At 44.9% G+C, this 21,745-nt stretch overlaps 1 protein-coding gene across 9 annotated transcripts in view; it reads left to right on the top strand.

The window, feature by feature from the left end:
* FRYL (FRY like transcription coactivator) overlaps nucleotides 1–21,745 on the top strand; it is a 456,322-nt gene that overhangs the window by 245,328 nt on the left and 189,249 nt on the right. The gene's annotated exons all lie outside the window — the stretch shown is intronic.

Raw genomic sequence — 21,745 nt, 5'->3', positions numbered from 1 at the left:
CTGCTCGTGCACTGCAGCAGGAAAGACAGAAGTAGTTCCAAGCAACCAGCGTCATTTGGAATAAATTACAAAAATGAAACTTTGCTGTAGTACAGTAAAAAAAAAAAAAAAAAAACACTGGAGAGCGGTGATTTTATGGGGAAAAGCATTTAAAAGGTAATAGCTACAAGGTGGATATTTTATTTGCAAGAGTAGATTTGACTATAGGTCCCAAACTTTTTGTCTTTGTCTTGCACGTCCCTGTCAACAAAAAGAGACAGATTGGGCTGTTTTACCAGGCAACGATAGCTGTTTGTTCACTCTTTGATTGTGTTATGCCTGGTACAACACAATGCAATTTCCCGGCAGATCGATGGGTCAGAACTATAATTTCAGACATGTCCGATCTTCTCCCGATCGATAACCTCTATCAATTTTCAGATCTCTACTGCACAAAATTGACCCTGTCACAACGAGGAAAGAACAGCCATGAGTTATATCTCTGCTGGAGCCATTTGTGCTCTTCCCTGGCACATCTGTGTGGTGGTGCGGAGTGATGGCTCCGACATGCAGAGTTCTTGTACAGACCTGTGTGCTACGTGCTTGACCTTTTCACAGACAGGCAGTTGGGTTTATATGTAAGGAGCTTGTGCTTTTATTGGACAATGACTCCTCTTGGTTGTCATTAATGAGACCATAAAAGAGCATATTCACTGACATCCAGGTGGTTTGTAAAGGGCTGCTTTCATGAGAGTGAGGCAGGTGTCTGGCCCCGTACATGATAACTGCCATTGTGTACTCAGTACAATGACTCCATATATAGACTAGTGGATGAAAACTGGGCCGAGTTTGCTGCTGGGCTGCTGAATTGTTCAGTACATTGCCGGTCTCCAGACAGATGTAACATTTGTGCGGTGTAATGCTTCTGAATGCGTGCATATGTGAGTGTTGTCAGCCTCAGCTCATCCCATCAGCTCCAGTTCAGATCCAACAGTGAATGCTCATCTATACCGCTCAGCAATTCTCCAGGAAGATTTTCATTTCTGTTTAAAACCTCACCCCTCCTCATAGAACAGAACAGGCTGTTTGGCTTTAGCCAGTCAGTGTGTCTGTATAGTGATTGTGCCTAAGACTGTCACCTGGAAGGATTACCAACAATCATTCTGGACTGACAATAAGGCCCAGTGCACACCAAAACCGATAGCAGATCGTCAAACCGCCAGCGGTTTTTGGAGCAGAGAGACGATATTTGGCCGGGTGCACACCGAGCGGATTTTGTATGCGATCCGCCGGCCGCATCAGCCAGTGAAAACGCTTGGCTATTGTATTTCAATGTGTGGTGCACACCGGCGGTTTGAGGTTTTTAGCAAACCGCAAACGTGCAGCAGGAGGCACATTTGCGGTTTGCTAAAAACCTCAAACCGCCGGTGTGCACTAGCCCATTGAAATACATTAGCCAAGTGGATTTGCAGGCGGATGCGGCCGGTGGATCACATCCAAATCCGCTCAGTGTGCCCCAGGCCTAAGTCAGCACGTATATGGCCTTTATTTAGGGCCCATTCACACTTAACCCATTTGCGTTCCGTCGTTTTCACTTGAGCAATGTTCACCTCCCATTGATTAGCCTATAACTTTATCACTACTTATCACAATGAACTGCACTATATCTTGTTTTGTGGCCACTTTACTGTAAATGCATTTTAACAGGAAGAATAAGAAAAAAACGGAAAAAATTCATTATTTCTCAGTTTCAGCCATTATAGTTTTAAAATAATACATGCCTCCATAACTAAACCTCACGTATTGTATTTGCCCATATGTCCCGGTTATTACACCGTTAAAATTATGTCCCTATCACAATGTATGGCGACAATATTTTATTTGGAAATAAAGTTGCATATTTTCCGTTTTGCATCTATCACTATTTACAAGTTTAAAATAAAAAAAATATAAAAATATTTCATCTTTACATTGATATTTAAAAAGTTTAGACCCTTAGGTAAATATTTACATGTTTTTTTTTGTTTTTTTATTGTAATGTTTTTTGTTTTTTTTATATTAAACATTTTATTTGGGTAGTTTTGGGAGGGTGGGATGTAAACAAGAGATTTATAATGTAAATGTGTGTTTGAATTTTATTTTTTTACTTTTAGTTGTAGTTTTACTTTTTGGCCACAAGATGGCGGCCAGGAGTTTGTTTACATTACGTCACTCTAAGCGTAACATACACTTAGGGCTAGTTCACACTTAATTTAAAAACGTATCCGTAGCTACGTTTTTTGTCCCGGACGAAAAACGTAGCCACGGATACCAATGTTAAAAATAGGAACAGCACACACTCAAGTTAAAAACGTATCAGCGTGCGATCCGCGGAATACGTTTTTAAACCCGGAACGCTGAGTCCGGACTTGCAGCTTTTTTCACGGACCCGTATACACGTACGGGTAGTGAAAATCAATTAGGAAACGGGCCTCCCTCTTCACTGACATTTTGGGACACTGGAAACGGATCAGTTTCCAGTGTCCCATGGTGAAGGAGGGGGCCGCCATGCTGAAGGGGGTAGCAGCCAGGACGGGGGGCTGCGGGCAAAGCGGCGGCCAGGGGGGGTCACATCCCCCCCCCCTTGCTCACCTGGGTGCCCCCCGTCCCCGCTCCCCCTCCAGCTCGCATATAATGTAATAATTTGTACCTAATGAAGTTCGGCGAGCCGGGCACTTCCGCCCACACCGCTCGCCGTCACTTCCTGCGATGCCGCCCACTGAAATACAGTGGGCGGCATCGCAGGAAGTGACGGCGAGCGGTGTGGGCGGAAGTGCCCGGCTCGCCGAACTTCATTAGGTACAAATTATTACATTATATGCGAGCTGGAGGGGGAGCGGGGACGGGGGGCACCCAGGTGAGCAAGGGGGGGGGGGGGAATGTGACCCCCCCCCTGGCCGCCGCTTTGCCCGCCGCTTTGCCCGCAGCCCCCCGTCCTGGCTGCTACCCCCTCTAGCAAAAAAAAACAAAAAACGCAAGCGGATCCAAAACGTGTGCTGCAAAAAAGGCAGCACGGATCCGTTTGCGTTCCGGGTTTTGAAAATCGGAGCCCGGACCGCGGATGCGTCCCGCACCCGGAGCTAGTGTGGCCCTAGCCTTAGAGAGACGCATGGGGAAGGCAACAGCCAGAAAAAGCGCAGCTTCCGAGAGAAGCTAACGCTTTTTTAGCGGGGGAGAGGAATCAGTGATCGGGCACCATAGCCCGATTCACTGATTTCCTGGCTAACAAACCACGGGCCGGGAGCACGCATGGTTCCTGGACGTAGTTTCTACGTCCAGGAACTAAAATAGGTTAAAGAGAACCTGAACTGGAAATAAAAAGTCAAAATAACCATACACAGATTGTATGCACCTCCTGTGTAGTCTTCTCCTCCATCTCTTTCTCCTCTCCTGCATCCCATTTGTCCACTATGATCAATGGAATTCTCCGTCCTCCATTTTTAAAATGGCCATTACCCTGTAACAGCTTCCTAGTCAGCACACAGTTAAACTGTTATATTGCCCACTTGAGCCATAGGGAAACATGGACATTACCTTGCACATTCAGTTGTAACTGACAGCTGCTGATATATAACTGATAGCAACTGGTATATTTCAGTTCTGACAAAATGTTGTTAGAACTGGAAGGGATCACTGTAAGAAGAAAAATGGTGAGCCTCTGAGAGGAACTGACGGTGAGGTTAGTATGTAATATTTATTTGCAGCTACGTCATTTGTTTATTTTAAATAATTTTACTCACTTCAGGTTCCCTTTAAAGAGAAACCGTGACCAAGAATTTAACTTCATCCCAATCAGTAGCTGAATACCTCCTTTTACATGAGAAATCTATTCCTTTTCACAAACAGATAATCAGGGGGCGCTGTATGGCTGATATTGTAGTGAAACCCCTCCCACAATAACCATGGTCCTGGCAGTTTCCTGTCAGTGAACCTTGTTGCATAGTGGGAAATGGCTGTTTACAGCTCTTTCCAACTGCCAAAAAAGCATGCAGCAGCTACATCACCTGCCAACAGTAAACATGTCACCATGTAATGTCAGAATGTAAATCAGGGAGAGGAAAGCTTTTACAATGGGCAAACACTGACTAAATCATTTATACAATTATTGTAAAAATGAAGCAATTTTTTTTATTACATTATTTTCACTGGAGTTCCTCTTTAAAAGCGTAAAATGGTAGCGCTTAGTGCTACCATTTTGTGCGGGTAATTTTACCGCGATTAGCGCGGTATAATCATGGTACACTCGTGATTCAGAGCGATCACGATCAACGCTTTTATAAGCACTGTATCACGATCACTACAGAATCGTGAGAAATTGCTGCAGGTGAGGGCCCATTCACACTAGAGCGATTAGCGGCCATTTACCGTTAACACAATTATAACTATATTGCAGTGATTTCACTGCCGCGATTACCATCGATTATGGGCATTCCACAATCGGTGGCAATCGCAAACACATTGCATGCAGTATTTTGCCGTGATTGAAGAACGGTCGTGATTAGCATGCTATTAAAGCACTAATCGCGATTGCAAAAAAAAAGTGAATTTTTGTGGTGATTTTACCGTGGGAATCACCTGCTAATCACCCTAGTGTAAATGAGCCGTTAGGGCCCATTCACACTTAAAAACATTTTGCGCGGGTGATTTCCACAAATTAATGCGGAAAAATCATTAGCCAAATACACGTCCTTGTAGCGGTCCTGATTAGCGCTTCTAGTTATGCTAATCGCGATCGCTCCCGAATCGCAAAAAAATGCTGCAGGTAACGCATTTGGCGCTAGAGCTTTGGCGATTAACGGGATTCACCCTAGTGTGAATGGGCCCTTAGAGGATATGCTGGTACAGTGACTTGTTTGTGACTAAAGACCCAATAGGCTAACAACGGGTTCTGTTGCAATTGGGGGCGGGGGGGGGGGAAGCTGCACCAATGTGATGTCACCCAGGACAAGTGGATGGATCACTATCTATTCTAGAGGATCTCTCACTGGTTGGACGCTGATCGGGGGGGGGGGGGGGGGGGCTGCTGTACACACGCGGATTTTCGGCAGAGCCCGTCATTATTGGCTGCCTCAGTTGTCATCTCTAGTGAATGTAGTGGCCAGCAATCAGGCCAGCACTTTGGAATTACTGTACCAAAGGAAGAGAGTAAAGCAGCAGGAGGTTTCCTGCAGAGGGGTGAAATCCTGTAGCAATCATCTTACAAATTCAGTAGGGAAGATTACTATTCCTTTCAGCAGTATAAGCTGCACAAAATGCTGCATCTCCATTCAGGACATCTTCATCCCTAGAAGTATTCTAACTGAAAAACCACCCATTTAGTCTGGCATCTATGAACACCTGACTAATTCCTCTGTAACACAGACCACCCTGCAACATCGTATTGATCTGAGATAATATATCTGTGCTCTTTTAGTCCCAAGGGAGAAAAGCACTTGACAACTATTATAGTATTATTGTGTGTACTATAACATATGACAAGTAATCCTCACCTATGGAGTAAAAGTGGACCCTTTACCAACCGCTGCAAAAATAAAACCAAAGTCAGAGGTGGAACCCACTAGAGGTTTTTTTTGAACATTTAGGGATTGCTTTCAATCGCTAGCGATTTCCCTAAGCGCTCTGCCAATGTAAACGAATGGGATGGATTCCACTAGAGCGATTGCAATTACGGTAGGCAAATTGCAATCGCAGGACATGCAGCATTTTGGGAGCTTTCTCATTCTAATGTATTGTATAGGAGCAGGGAAATCGCTTGTAAAGCGCTACCATAAAACGCTAGCGATTGCGATAACGCTGTGTAGTGGGTCCCAGGCCTAAGGGCTCTTTCACAGCTGATCCGAGCAGTTTGACGGATCGCTTCTAGTTTGCGTTTAGAAAGGTAATATGAACGTCTATTTGAGTTTCCTGTTAACTTTCACATTAGACAAAGTGTTCCAGAGCATTACGTTACAACGCATCTGGGATCTTCATAATATCCAGCCGCTGCGTTTTCCTGTCAGGTAAATTAGAACTACCGCCGTTCCACCGCAACGTCCTGACGTCACGCCGCAGGCCATTAAGAGCCGATCTCCTGCACGCGTTCTCTGATGTGAAAGAGCCCATAGGCTATTTTTTTGGTAACTGTCCCAGACTTTCTTTAATTTTCCTGCATTAATCCCCACTTTACTGTTGCCCTGTGTCTGGCAGTGACTCAAAACACTCAGTCAGTTCCTACTGGCCAACCATGTGACTGGTGTATCTGGTACTGATAGCCCTGTATGGAAGCTGTGGTGAGCTGTGTTTTTGTAATGTTTTCTGTAATAGATATGCCTGCATTACCGTGCTTGCTGCCGTTTTCTCTAAGTGCTATGAAGCTTTTTCATTTAATCAATGTATTGATTGTATCTAATAACATGTCTAGCTATAAATGCATTTTACACGCATTCCTGAAATTGCACAACTGACCTTCACTAATCCGGATAACATTACGCCAAAGTCTAGCTGCAATGCTAAGTGGGCCTGTACTCATCACAACAATGATGTAACACAAATGCATGAAGTACTTTTCTTAATCCTTGAATTTTTGCATGATACATTCATGCAGTGAATCAGTCAGTAGGCAGGGACCAGGAATAATTTTTTTGCAGTTCAGAAAAGCAATATTTAATAGAAGAAATGATTGGCTAAATTTAAACGTGCTTCTGGAAAATAGAGCTCCTTCAAAATCTTACAGGGGAGTAAACGACGTTTGCACAGTAAATCGGGGTCAGTTCGGACCAGTTGTGAGCTGTTCCATTATAGTCTTATGTACTCTAGCCCTGCCTGGTTTTTTTTTGTTTGTTTTTTTTCCCCCCTTCTTTTTTCTTTTACCGTTTTTGTAACTTCAAAGCGTATTTTTTTTGTTCTCTGTAAACTAATGAATCAGTCAAGTCATATTTTGGCATTATGATTGAACAAATGAAGATTAGGGAGTGAAATATGATTTGACGGAGGTGTGCAGAAAAATATTTTTCCTTTTTTGCCAGGTGTACAGTCTAGTGCAAACAAGCTGTATGTGTGATCTGCCGTATGCTCCCTGTGGGCTATACAACTCCCAAGGCATGAGTATAATGCATTCATATGGGGAAAGGATTACAGATTAAACCTGATGATTGGAAGGTGTGCCATTCCTTCTATGCTTATTATGCTATGATGTCTGTGAATATAATCCACATTGTGTCACCTCGTATGCAGAATGTTTTATTTTCTTGGAGGTTTAGATTTGAGCATCACACATATATATATATATATATATATATATATATATATATATATATAAAAAGCTCATGAAAATGCGAAAAAAAGTGAATTTGAAAACCGCATGCGACAACAGAAAAAGTGTAGCACTGCTGTCCCAGTTTTTTCTTTATTCAGTTTTCACAAATAATGGAAACCGGCCTATAGGAAAACATTGCTATGTGAGTTTGTGCTAAAAAAAATGTGCAGACCCTTATGGTTTGCAGTGCAGTTTTTGGGCTTTACTGCTCCTTCTATCTCAACACCATGTGCAGACTGTAATCATAAATTGCAAGCATTGTTGCTGTAACCCTTATCAAGGGAGAAGAAGGAAGAAGGGGCAGACACTCCGGTAGAAACATGCAGTAAAGACACTCTTCAAACGACCAGTTGAATTACTATAGTCGGAACTTATAGTAAAAAGGGGAAAAAAAATAAATCAATACACAGTGAGAAGTACAAAAATGGAAGAGAGATCATGAAATTGATATTCGCCGTGTAATTTATCCATATTATTTGATCCACAATCCGCCTGCATGTAATCATCCTTACTACTGGCAGACATGAACAATAACAGACAGAACAGCACCAACTACCATTATCTATAACCACACCCTCTAACAACGCAGAGGGGAAAACTGGTTGCTTGGCAGTTGTAAACTGCCGTTATTTTCCACAATGCAACACTGTTTACAGACAGGAAACTGGTAGGACCTAGGTCCTGACATCACACTGTGGGAGGTTCACCACAATATCAGTCCTACAGACCCCGCTGATGATCTATTTGATAAAAGGTAAAGATTTCTCATGGGAAAAGGGGTACGAGCTACTTATTAGGATGAAGTTCAATCCTTGGTTACAGTTACTCTTCAATGGTGCTCTAAGCCACAAGGGTCAGTACGACATGCAAAACTGAAGAAAAGGCAAAAGGATCCAATAATGTGACTACCCCTTAGTCCAACTAAATTCCTTTTGGAGCCAGAGCTTTCTGTCATGCTGCCCTTACCCTGTTGCATGCCTTGCCAAATTTAACCAAGACAGCTCCAACCCTGGTCAGGTTTAAAGTGATCCTGAGCCGAAGCTCGGGGATCAAAATCGCATACATACCCTAAGAGAGGGAAGCCTCCCCTACTGAGGCTTCCCTCACTGATCTACAGCCCCCCCCCCCCCCCCCCCCCCCCCCCCCGTTGTTGAACGCGGCCCCTCTCCATGTCGTGGCCGCTCAGTTCTTCCTGATGCCGGGTCACGCAGTAACCATGCAAGCCCGCCTGTGCATGTGCAATACCATGGAGCCCTTGGCTCCTGCTTACTGTACATGCACTGGCAGGCTGGGTCGGCTATTGCGCAGCCACACTGGAGCAGGAAGTGCTGGGTGGCCCCGTTAGGATAAGCGATAATGCATTGTCGCTAATCTTCTGGGGTGTCACGCTCCGCAGTGGGAGACAACACAGCAGAGACTGAAGCCTCAATAGGATCCCGAGGCTTCCCTCTCTTTAGGTAAGCATCTGATGTTGTGTACCCCAGCTTCAGCTCGGGTACTCTTTAAATCAAAACTGAAAAGCCACCTGTTTAATCTGGCATTCATGATCACATCATTTTTCCCCAGTACACATCACTATGTACTGATCTGAGATAAGCTTATACGCTTTGGGTCCTACAGGAGAAAAAGTGCTTTACAAATGTTTTGTTCTCTCTCCGCTCTCTCCCAGGCAGACCTCTTAAGAGTGGGAATGGAGCCTAAGGGCTGGTTTACACGGATGCTTTGCGGGCGTTTACCGCTGACATCCGGGACTCATCGTTAAACTCTCCCATTGTAGTGAATGGGAGCGTTTGTACCAGGCTTTTACCGGCGTTTGCACGAACGCGGCCTTCCGATGAGGCGATTCTGGATGTTACATGTAGCATCCAAGGTCGATTAACCGCCGGGTCTAGTGTCCCCCTACGTGGACGAAAAATGCCGACCACAACAGGAAGCCACCGAAAGCCCAAACGCCACGCCACTGGAAGCCAGGCAGACGTCTGTGTGAATCAGCCCAAGCCCAGTTAAGCTAGTCTTTATCATTGCATTTAATATATGTGAAAAAAAGACATTAAAAATATATTGCAGATGATATGTTTTTGCAATATAATAAGGCAAATACACATTATTAGGTGAACTTGGTGCTTTTAAACGTTTCAAAAACTTGGAATGTTGTGAGTAAAATGATTAGTTGCTGAAATCCTTTGCGTTCCCCTTACTATGAATGTGGTACCTCCTGTGTAGAGGAATACGCTGCATTCTCTGTCCCCCGAGCAATGTCGTACCTAATTATCTGTGAATAAAAGCATTTCCTTGTTTACTGTCCTACAGACCTCCCACACAATTATTTCTCCCATATGTAGATGAATAAAAACATAAATATTTACAGTGAGTCACTCCAGCATGCACGGAACAAGCGCTCAGTTGTAAACAATTCATAATTGCCTTTTCAGATGTCGTAAGATGCAATTGTAAATAATAGGATATAGCTGCTTACCCAGCGTACTGGCAGTTTAACATTGAAGCTCTCTCTTCATCCAGGATGAACGGTGTTTAAAATGTAATGAAAATAAATCCTATCTCCACTGACTGAAGCTTGCTGTAAAATTCCACCTAACATATCTAGCCATATCATGATCCCTGCGTTGTATTCTGTGCTTTGTTTTACAAGACCACAAGGCTCATACACACATCTGACTAAAGTCGGCTGAGACGGCAGATAACTAGCACCTGAGTCAATAATCAGGCGTGTGTACAGCTGCCCGCCACCTGCAAGTTATCTGCGCGGCAGATCACTCCCCCCAGCGACGGACGATTCTTTTGTCCAGGCCACTTACCTGCCCACCACATGACGTCACGCTTGCGTTGTTCTGCATAGTAACAGAACGCGTTGTCAGCTACTCAGCTGACACACGTCTCTGCAGCCTGGACCAGCAATGTCCCCCAAAGGGGAATAGTTCCTGATCTCCAATGGGTGACATCCCTCAAAGGTGTGTATGCACCTTTAATCCTGTTTATTTTTATAACATGGGTGACATCCTAGTTTGAATGAAACATTTTTGATAATGCATAAGAATTCTCTATAATAAAAGCCCTGTGTCCCTGCGTCCTCTCCTGTCCCTGCGTCCTCTCCTGTCCCTGCGTCCTCTCCTGTCCCTGTGTCCGTGCGTTTTCACTACTGCGCATGTGTGGCACAGGGGCGGACGTTGGATAGCAGGACGACAGGTGCAGGGGGAGCACAGCTTGCATGCCGGGCAAGGTGGTGGTGAGGGGGTCTCAGATGAGCCCTAGCGCCAGTTTTGAACGGACGGGCTTAATTCCTAGTGCAGTAATAAAGGTATGTGTACATGGCACAATTTCCCTGGTGTTCAGTTGCCTCTAAAGTAATATGGTCATCACATTTTCTGTTGTCCTCTAAACCAGGGGTCCCCAACCACCGGACCGTGGCCCACTGCCGGTCCGTGGGCAGGTTCGGGCTGGGACGTGGGCCTATTGCTCCCCATCCCCCGGGGCTGCCGTTAATGTTACCTTAGCTGGCAGTTGCTTCCTCTTTCACATTGCGCTGTCCTCTCTCCTCCATGCCTGTGTTTTCATTCACAGCAGCTCATCTCCCGGCTGATGTGAACAAGCCGGAAGTGGTTTCCTGTAGCGGCGATGGGGAACCGCTGCCCTGCTTCCTGTTGCTGGAGCCGAATCCTGCTGCTGTTGGGGGAGAAGACTCTCTCTGAGCTTCACCCCAGAGTCGGAGAGCGGAGTGTCGCTGCCGGAGGAGAAGGCGGTGAATGGGGGGACACGGCTGGAGGGGTCCCGGACTCTATCAACCTGCGGAGGACGGTCAGGGTGGTGAAGCAGGAGGGTCAGCATCAAGGGTAATGGCACCTCTATGTACCGCACTGGGAGCTGTCACTGCAAACTATGTCCAGCAAGTTTACAGACACCCCCATTGCCCAGGCACTGGCTGCACCTCTCCTCATGCAAGTGGCTGTCTCTGATTACTGTGGACAGTGATCAGACCCAAACTACCTTACATCGTCAAGTAATGCATGCATTATATTGGATACTGTATACATCTTACTCAAAAAATGTTGACTTCAGTAAAAATGCTTTCCACTTTAGAAAAAAAAAAGCTATACTGGGGCAACTACTACCTACACTGGGGTAACTATACTCCCTATACTGGGGCAGGTATAATCCCTATACTGGGGTAACTATATTCCCTATACTGGGGCAGCTATATTGGGGACGCTATACTCCCTACACTGGGGTAACTATACTCCCTACACTCGGGCAACTATACTCTCTACACTGGGGAAACTATACCTAGATACCCTATACCTGTAATTGGCTACCTTTGCCACACCCAACCAAAGCCCCTCCCCTGAAACTCGTCACGCCCATCAGCCACACCCCCAAATCTAATTTACACTCTGAATTTTATCACAGGTGGTGACACCTTTAGTCCTGTCAGGTGCATTGCCGCAGAATGTTGGTATACTAAGTGTTCCAAAGACAGTACAGATAATACCTTGTCTCCTAGGTTCCAGTTCTGAATTCCACATAGCTAAACAGCCTAGGCTAAGCATTACTGGAAGGGTTGGGTTACATACCAATAGACGGCAATATAGGAAGTGTTTCTGATGCTGAAACCAGGAAAATTAAGATAAAGCGTGTATCCTAAATATTTGCTGCACTCTACTGTATGCTACTATGGTGCCTCTTTAAAGAGAACCTGAGATGGGAATGGAAAGAAAAAATATACATACCTGCAGAATTATCACTCCCACGGCATCCTCTTCCGCCTCCTAGTTCTTCTGCTATTGGCCTGGGAAAGTCATCTGGTTCCGGGGTCAACTGCTCATGCGTGTTCAGGCTGCGCACCTGCTCCTGCCCCGCACCCCTTGCCGGTAGAGTTTTGCACAGGCGAAGAACACTCCCAGCGGCAGAGCGTGACCATACTGCACCTGGCCCAACTGGCCCCAACTGGAGCATTTTCCGGGGTCCAGTTGCGGATGAAGCAGGCAGTGGAGGAGGATGGTGAGGGAGTGATAAGCCTGGAGGAAGCCCCAGGTATGTATATTTTTTTCTTTCCATTACCATCTCAGGTACACTTTAAAGGGACTCCGAGCAGTGCAGAAACTATGGAAAGATGCATATCATTTTAAAGCTCTCTTTCTCCTCTTTCCATATATATAAAATGCCACCCTACGCCTTTTCATTTTCGCTATTTTCGCGATTGAAATTGTGGCCGCCATCTTGGATTCCTTATTCAGCATTGTATTATGCAGGACGACACTTTCCCCAGTGTCTGCAGCTCCATTCAGTGCAATGCAATGAAATGCTAGGAACCCAGGGGGCTATAATTACAAACATCATGCTGATAGGTGTGAGGATATAATGAATTAGTTGTGGGTATGCTTAAAGACATACCCACAGGCACTGCTCCGAGTCCCTTTAAGTGTACACATAACTTTTTAGCTGGTTCTCAGTACAGCAACTGTCTTCAGTCCTTTAGATTTGGCATAGCTCCCAACTTGTGTTCTATAAAATATATCCGCATGTAGCATATGTTCCAGCCAGCAGCCTGCCTTCACAACACAGCACCGTTTCCTAGAAATAAAAACACAAACATGATCACCATGTCTGCGGGAGCTCCTGTGGGGCTCATTATTTACTTCCTGACCTCTCCAGTACTAATGTCATCAGAGCTGCTCGGGCAACAGATTGGGAGATTTGCAGCTTAAGCCTGGCCACACTTCTTATATAGACACTGGATGATGGGAAATGACTCCATTATTGGCAAAGTGTACCACTTATGGCGAGGCCTTTGTGTCTGCTCAGTCACTTCTTCCCAGCCCTGCTTTGGTCCTGCTGAAAATGTCGAGCTTGTTGTTGCGAGTTGGTGTTGTTCCTGGAAATTCCTGGAAATTATTTATGATTAATTGGCCTTAAAGTCTGAAGTGAGAAGATGTGTCCACCAATGTTTGCAACGTCTCTTCTGCAATCTACCAAGTTAGATTCTGCTCTGGTGAGCGCTATTGCACAACTGTACAGTGATCAGGGACACCATGTCACCTGAAGCAATCACAAGAGATTGTTTTAGGCAACATTTTGCTCGTATCTTTTGTCATCGTGGACATTGAATCACACACCTGAAACAAGCATGCAGCAAATCCCGTCAAACATCTGATCTGCTGCATGCTAGTTCAGAGTTTATTGCAAAAGTACAAAGGTACAAGGGTCCACACTTTGTCTCAGTAGAAATTCATTTATTTAGGACATATCCCAATACAGTAAAAAACACAACGCTAACATGTTTCGGACTCTCCGGTCCTTAAAGTAAATCTGTATTAAGAAAAAATGCCCCTGAAGGGTACTCCCCTCGGGAGGGGGAAGCCTCTGGATCCGATCGAGGCTTCCCCCATCCTCCTCCGTCCCGCGGCGGCAGTGATAGAGCTCCCGAACGGCGGGCATGTAAATATTTACCTTTCTGGCTCCAGCACAGGCGCAGTGGTGGCTCTGCAATAGGCTGAATTAGCCGAATCCTGTCAGGTCCGCTCTACTGCGCAGGTGCAAGTCCCCTGTGCAGTAGAGCGTACCCCACTGGGATTGGCTATTTCCGAGCAGAGAGCCGCAACAGCGCCACCCGCTGGAGCCAGGGAAGGTAAATATTGCACAGCCTGACAAATCTGAGGGGCAGATAGAGACCACCGTGGGACGGAGGAGGACGGCAGGGGAAGCCTAAATAGGATCCAGAGGCTTCCCCCTCCCGAGGTGAGTACCCCCAGGGGGCATTTTTTGTATACAGAGTCCAATTTTTACAGCTCTCTGCATAAGGTCTCTTCCTGTAGAGTGCAGCAGTATTCCACCGTTATTTCATTTTATTGCAAAAGTATTAGAGGCAGAGGATCAGCAGGACAGCCGGGCAATTTGCATTGCAGCCTCCATATCTCTCACTTTACGTGTCCTTTACCCACCTGAGCGGTATGGACGACCTCAGCTCTTCCATACCACCGCAGGGGATCGCATGGTCCTGGGTGGGTTGTTTTTTTTTTAATAAAAATTGTTTTATATCCTGTAGCTAGCACTTGGCTACAATATTTACAACACATTTAAAGAGAACCCGAGGTGTATTTAAAGAATGTTATCTGCATACAGAGGCTGGATCTGCCTATACAGCCCAGCCTCTGTTGCTATCCCAAACCCCACTAAGGTCCCCCTGCACTCTGCAATCCCTCATAAATCACAGCCGTGCTGTGAGGCTGTGTTTACATCTGTAGTGTCAGTCTCAGCTGCTCCCCCGCCTCCTGCATGGCTCCGGTCCCTGCCCCTGTCCCTTCCCTCCAATCAGCAGGGAGGGAAGGGATGCAGGCGGGGACTGGAGTTCTGCAGGAGGCGGGGAGAGCAGCAGACTGACACTATAGAGATAAACACAGCCAGCTCTGACAAGCTGTTTGTCAGCAGCGTGGCTGTAATTTATGAGGGATTGCAGAGTGCAGGGGGACCTTAGGGGGGTTTGGGATAGCAACAGAGGCTGGGCTGTATAGGCAGATCCAGCCTCTGTATGCAGATAATATTCTTCAAACCCACCTCAGGTTCTCTTTAAAACAAAAATTCCCCTCCCGCAGAGGCGTGTCCGCAAAGTTTGAACGCCAGGGAGGTTAACCTACCTGTATGAAAGAACCAGTTCACAATTTTACTAGGGGAAATAACACATACTAGTGTGATCAAAACTTTTCAAGAAGGGAATTGTAGCTTTACATATTAAAGTTCAGGCACAGGTCCTATATGCATTTGACAGATCAGTGGTGCAGATTTATCAAAACCGGATAAGGTGAACTAGAGCAGGACTGGTGGAGCAGATCAAGCATTTTGATTGGTTGCTCTGCACAACTGCTCCTCTTCTGCACCAGATTTGCAGGGTGGTAGGCCAGGAACATTGTATGATACCAGAAGGATGGTAATCGATTACCTTATCTACCATCATTTGAATAAAGGATAACATATCATCCTGTGAACCCGGAGTTCTGCCTTGAAAGGAACCTGAAGTGAGAGAGAAATGCCATATGTATTTCGTTTAAACAATGCCTGTTGCCTGGCAGCCCTGCTGATTTTTCTGACCCTGCCTCCACTCTCTCCCTGAAGAAAAACACCCGGATATGTACCTGAGATGTTAATTAGTGGTGTGTTTATACTTTTTCCAACCCCATGAGGTGTGTGGGCTCCCTCACCATCTTGATGATGCTAAATGACATTTCAGGTACACTTTTTAAGTACACTTTAAAGAGACTCCGTAACAAAAATTGCATCCTGTTTTTTATCATCCTACAAGTTCAAAAAGCTATTCTAATGTGCTCTGGCTAACTGCAGCACTTTATACTATCACTATCTCTGTAATAAATCAATGTATCTTTCCCCTGTCAGACTTGTCGGCCTGTGTCTAGAAGGCTGCCAAGTTCTTCAGTGTTGTGGTTCTGCTATGAACTCCCCCTTCCAGGCCCCTCTATGCACACTGCCTGTGTGTTATTTAGGATTAGAGCAGCTTCTCTCTTCTCTCTTATCATTTACAAGCTGGATAAATCGTCCTCTGAGCTGGCTGGGCTTTCACATACTGAAGAATTACAGACAAGGGCAAAGCTGTTTGCAGGAAGAAACAAGCAGCCTGAAACTTCAGTGCATGAGAACAGGGGGAAAGAAACACACAAATGATCTCTTGAGATTCAAAAGGAAGGCTGTATATAGCCTGCTTGTGTATGGATGTATTTTCTATGTGTGGACATACTGTACATCAACCTACTTCCTGTTTTGGTGGCCATTTTGTTTGTTTATAAACAAACTTTTTAAAACTGTTTTTAACCACTTTTAATGCAGCCAGGAGCGGCGAAATTGTGTCAGAGGGTAATAAGAGATGTCCCCTAACGCACTGGTATGTTTACTTTTGTGCGATTTTAACAATACAGATTCTCTTTAAGTGAGAGGGGTATAGAGGCTTCCATATTTAGTTCCTTTTAAATAATACTAGTTGCCTGGCAGACCTGCATCACACATCTGATTCAAGCATGCAGCTTATTCTGGTTCTATGGTTAAAAGTATTAAAGTCAGAGGATCAGCAGTACAGCCAGGCAATATGCATTGTTTAAAACAAAATAAACATGTCTCTCACCTTGGCTCCCTTTAAAGTAGGATTGTCACCATAAAAATCAAATTTCAACAGCAACTGGTCTGAGGTGTATTAACCAGCTGAGCGGTCTGGACGAGCTCAGCTCGTCCAGTACCGCCGGAGCCTGCCGCTCAGGCCCTGCTGGGCCGATTTGGCTCAAATAAAAAGCAGCACACGCAGCCGGCACTTTGCCAGCCGCGTGTGCTGCCTGATTGCCGCTGCAGTGCGGCGATGCGCCGCATGCAGCGGCGAAAGAGGGTCCCCCCAGCCGCCTGAGCCCAGCGTAGCTGGAACAAAAAGTTCCGGCCAGCGCTAAGGGCTGGATCGGAAGCGGCTGACGTCAGGACGTCGGCTGACATCCATGACGGCACTCCGCTCGTCGCCATGGCGACGAGGTAAGCGAAACACGGAAGGCCGCTCATTGCGGCCTTCCGTGTTATTTCTGGCCGCCGGAGGCGATCAGAAGATCGCCTCCGGAGCGCCCTCTAGTGGGCTTTCATGCAGCTAACTTTCAGTTGGCTGCATGAAATAGTTTTTTTTTTTTTTTTTTAAAAAAAACCCTCCCGCAGCCTCCCTGGCGATCTTAATAGAACGCCAGGGTGGTTAAGTGATAAGGATGCTAATCCTGCATTCAAAACTTGTAAAACTTTTTCTACTCTTATGATTTGGAGTTATTACATACATTAGGAGCACTGGTCCTTTTACTGCCATTGGGTGGTAAAACAGTTGCATGCTGGGGGGCTTTTTATCTATAATATATTCCTCCTCTTTGCTCAATTTCCCCCTCCTTCTAATGACATAAGACAGTGCACTTCCAAGTATAGACCTCAATGGGTGTGTTGAAGACTCTGGGAGGAGGGTGGGTAATGAATACACAATTATCAAGAGGAGAAAAAAAAAGAGTGAGGGAGGAAATAATAGGAGGAAAGAATAGGATTATCTGCTTTTCCTTTATAAGATTCACAGGAATCATAATGTGGACAGTGCAATACATCTGCTATGTAGGAAGAACTAGTATTTATCTACATATATGTGTTTTTTATTTCTAGGTTAGCATGGGTGTCACTTGTTCTTTAAATATGACATTCGGAGGTTCCTCTCCATTATGCTGGATACACACGTTGCGTTTCCATGTCGATGCAGCGTTCGATTCGCGTCGATTCGATTATTTCCAACATGTCCGATTCGCGGTTCGATGGATCGTTAGGTCGATTTGCCATACTTTACATGGCGTTCGACCTAAAAATAATCGAAATGAGCTCGGAAATGCTCAGAAATAATCGAATCGAACGCGGAAACGCAACGTGTGTATCCAGCATTATATGTACTGTCTGTGTCACTGCTAAGCAATAAGCATGATCCTATGAGGTGAGTGCAGAGCAATGACTGACGCATCCTGCATCCCACGTCTGGATATCACTGGAGATATGACAAAGTGCTTGTAAATGTTTCCGTGGCTGGGGATAGATTGATGCATCTGCAGCTTATGCAGGTTGAAGGTTACACCAGGGTTGCCTGTTAATGGCTCATTATATGACCATGGCAGTATTTTTCATCATCCTGACACTGCAGGCCTAATCTTGCTTTATAAACAATATCTAATAGATCCCCTGAGCTGTAGATTGTGCTCAGCAAAGAGCACATTAGGCAAGTAATGTAGCCTTTGGTTTCCTCTGATGCAAGCACATTATGTCAGCCCTTCCTTCAAGGCAACTCCAGGGAAATATCAGCCTTCCTGTAGTTGGCCTCACCTTGTTTATCTATACCGTGTAACAAGGTGGGATAAGGCTAGTTACATTTAACCTACATTTTAGATGCAATCTGTAAAGGTATCTGCAAAGGGTGATCCGGTGTGCCGGCTAAGACTTGACTCTTCATTACCGAGCTGCTCTGTGAACAGGACCTCTCAGGCTGAGCGATCCTGATGTAGTTATTGAGAGGGAGGAGGTGCCACATACTGCAGTTTGTAATTTTGGCGGAAGCCAATTAATTAATCTGTGTGTTTTTGGGATGTGGGAGGAAACCAGAGTGCCCTGAGAAATCCCACGCAGCTACTGGGAGAACATACAAACTCCATGCAGATAGTGCCCTGGCTGGTATCTGAACCCGGGGACCCAGCGCTGCAAGGCGAGAGCACTAGCCACTATGTTACTGTGCTGCCCACGTAATGAATACAATTGCCAGATTTATAAATAAATATTCATTTATAAATTATGTCAGTGTTTGCCCATTGTAACATCATTTCTCACCCTGTTTTACATTCTGAAATTTATCACAGGTGGCGACCTCTTTTACTGCTGGCAGGACCATCACTGCGGAATGTTTTTCTGGGTGTTCTGATGCCAGCAGAAATAACACCTGGTCTCCTAGAATGCTCAGTGAGAAGCTTAACCATTTCTGCCGCTGGGACGTGAGCCTCATGTCCGCAGCGGCAGCAACTACAGCTGCACGTTAGTCACGTTCCTGCAGTTTGGGGGGCTGTGCACGCAATCGTGGCAGCAGATGCCCGCGATCGCGCTGTTACAGGAAATAGGGGGGATTGGCTGCAGGGGACAAAAGTCCCCTGAGCCAATCCGTACATGTCTGCCGAGAATTAACACTGTTTTAGTTCAAAAAGATTGTTCATTCTTTAATAGAGCCGCTGCACTTCCTCCTGCCCGCCGATTTCTGCCGCTTACTTTCCTCCTGCCCACCGATTTCCGCCGCTTACCGCCGCCGATCGTTAGATTTATGAATGGGATCAAAGTTCCCATTCATTAATCTCCCCTCTAGGCCACCATGATTGCAGGCATCCATTGATACCTGTGTCACTTCCCTAGTTACAATGTAGCAACACATTACTTCCTATAGAGTATTTATTGTACGCGAATAGGAAGTACTCAGTGGGGACATCTTGTGGCCAAATAGTAAAATTACACCTACTGGGCTGGAACCCACAAGAGCGTTTTTTTGAGCATTTTGGCAGCGCTGCGATACGCTAGCGTTTTGCCAAAACGCTCAGCTGATGTTAATGGATGGGGCAACTTCCACAGGAGCGTTTGCGTTTCCCAGAAACGCAAACGCAGGACATGCAGCATTTTGGGAGCGTTAGCGCTTCAATGTAAAGTATTGAAACGCTAGCAGAAACGCTCAGCAAAACTTAAACTGAGCGGTTTTGCTAGCGTTTTGCGGTTCAGCACACTGTAACAAAATTAAAAATAATTCACAGGACCAATCAGGATAAAAATGCAAAACGCTACACAACCGCTGAGCAAAAAAATACAATGTTGCAAAACGCGACCGCAAACGCGCATGAATCCGCTTGCAAACCGCTCAGACAAAACTCTAGCGGTAGCGTTTTGCATTTGCTGTTTTCAGTGGGTTCCAGGCCACTGACTTTGGGGAATCCTTTTTTTTTAATATGTATGTCAAGACGGCCTATTATTTTTAAATTATGGGATAAAAAGTAGTGATGGATGAAAAACTGAAAAATGCACATTTATTTCCAAATAAAATATTGTCATCCTACATTATACTAGGGATATAATTTTAACGTTGCAATAACAAATGGCCAAATAAAATGCGTGGATCTTAATTACGGTAGCATGTATGATTTTAAAACTATAATGGTTGAAAACTGAGAAATGATTTTTTTCAATTTTTGTTTTCTTATTATTCCCATTATAATGCATTTAGAAAAAAATAATTATTAGCATAATGTATCACCCAAATAAAGCAACATTGGTGGCGGAAAAAACAAGGTATAGATCATTTAGTTGTGACAAGTAGTGATAAAGTTGTTGGGGAATGAAAGGGAGGAGCACTGAAATGTAAAAATTCCTCTTGTCCATAAGGTAAAAAATACTCGAAGGCTGAAATGGTTATTAAACAGCCACAGCTTAACAACGCTGAAAGGGTGGGGTTACAGAACAATAAACTTTAATATCTAGATATAGGAAGTGTTTCTGATGTTAAAACCAGGATAATTACTGTAAAAATGGGTAGCCTGAAAAATGTACTACATTCTGCTACAGTATATGTCACTGGCGTTTCACCTATGGCTTATCACACTTATGTGCAGTGCTGTTCATCATGATGCTCCACTTATAGTGTTTGCAACGCAGGTAGCGTGAAAGTCTATAGACTTTAATGTTACCATACATATTACAGTGTGCGTTCCATGCGCCGGGACCATCCTAGCGCACAAATTTTCATGCACTTTTGGAATGGAAGCCGCAATGTACACTTTTTAAAGGACAACTGAAGCAAGAGTGATATGGAGGCTGCCATATTTATTTCCTTTTAAACTATACTAGTTGCCTTGTTATCCTGCTGATCCCCTGCCTCGAATACTTTTAGCCATAGCCCCTGAACAAGCATGCAGCAGATCAGGTTTTTCTGACATTATTGTCCGATCTGAAAAGATTAGCTGCATGCTTGTTTCTGGTGTGATTCAGACACTACTGCAGCTAAATAGACAAGCAGGGCTGCCAGGCAACTGGTATTGTTTAAAAGAAAATAATTATGGCAGCCTCCATAATCTTATCAGTACAGTTGTCCTTTAATGCATTGCGACTTGCGCTTCTATGCGTTGCAACGAACGTATGCATGAAATCACTGTCTTAGATATGTTGCCCAGTGTGAATGAGCCCTAAGGTTTGCTGTGTTGTGTGGCCAGTGACATCCTGCAGTGTATAGGTAGAGCCTGGTTGGAGTCAGTTCTGCATTCTGCACAATGTATGATTTTTTTTGCAGTGCAGTAAGGATTAGAGGACAAGATGTGATGATGGCACAGGTCACTTTCCCAGCTTGCTTCTTGAATATCTCTTGCCTTGCAGAACCACACAATTCCCTACAGATCTGCTCTGTGATCAGGAAATAGAACTGTAACCTGAAGCCATACCTGCTCAAAGGACAGTCTGTATTTAGTCATCAGGATGCAAACCACAGAATAATTAATGTGGCTTCAGAAAACTGTTTAAAGACCAACTCCAGGAACAACTTTCTTATGCCTAGTACGCACCATGCAATTTACAGACAGAAGGGTTAAATCAATGATTTCTGAGCGGTACAATCTGATTTCTGATTGTCTTTCTGATCGATTTTCCGATCACTTCTATAAAAAAAAATCAGAAAAACTATTGAATCTGTCAGAAATTATTGATGCAACTTTACTATCTGATGGGAAATTGCGTGGTGTGTACCAGGCCTTAGTAATCCTAGGTATGTGTGGAACATCTGGAATCTCCTTGTTACCAAATTACATTTTTATTTTTTATTTTAACTACTTTCTTTGTGTCCTCCCTACCTAGCATAAG

This window comes from Hyperolius riggenbachi, chromosome 1, assembly GCF_040937935.1.
Source record: "Hyperolius riggenbachi isolate aHypRig1 chromosome 1, aHypRig1.pri, whole genome shotgun sequence".
In the NCBI taxonomy this organism is placed as follows: domain Eukaryota; kingdom Metazoa; phylum Chordata; class Amphibia; order Anura; family Hyperoliidae; genus Hyperolius; species Hyperolius riggenbachi.
This window is presented reverse-complemented; position numbering and strand designations above follow the sequence as displayed.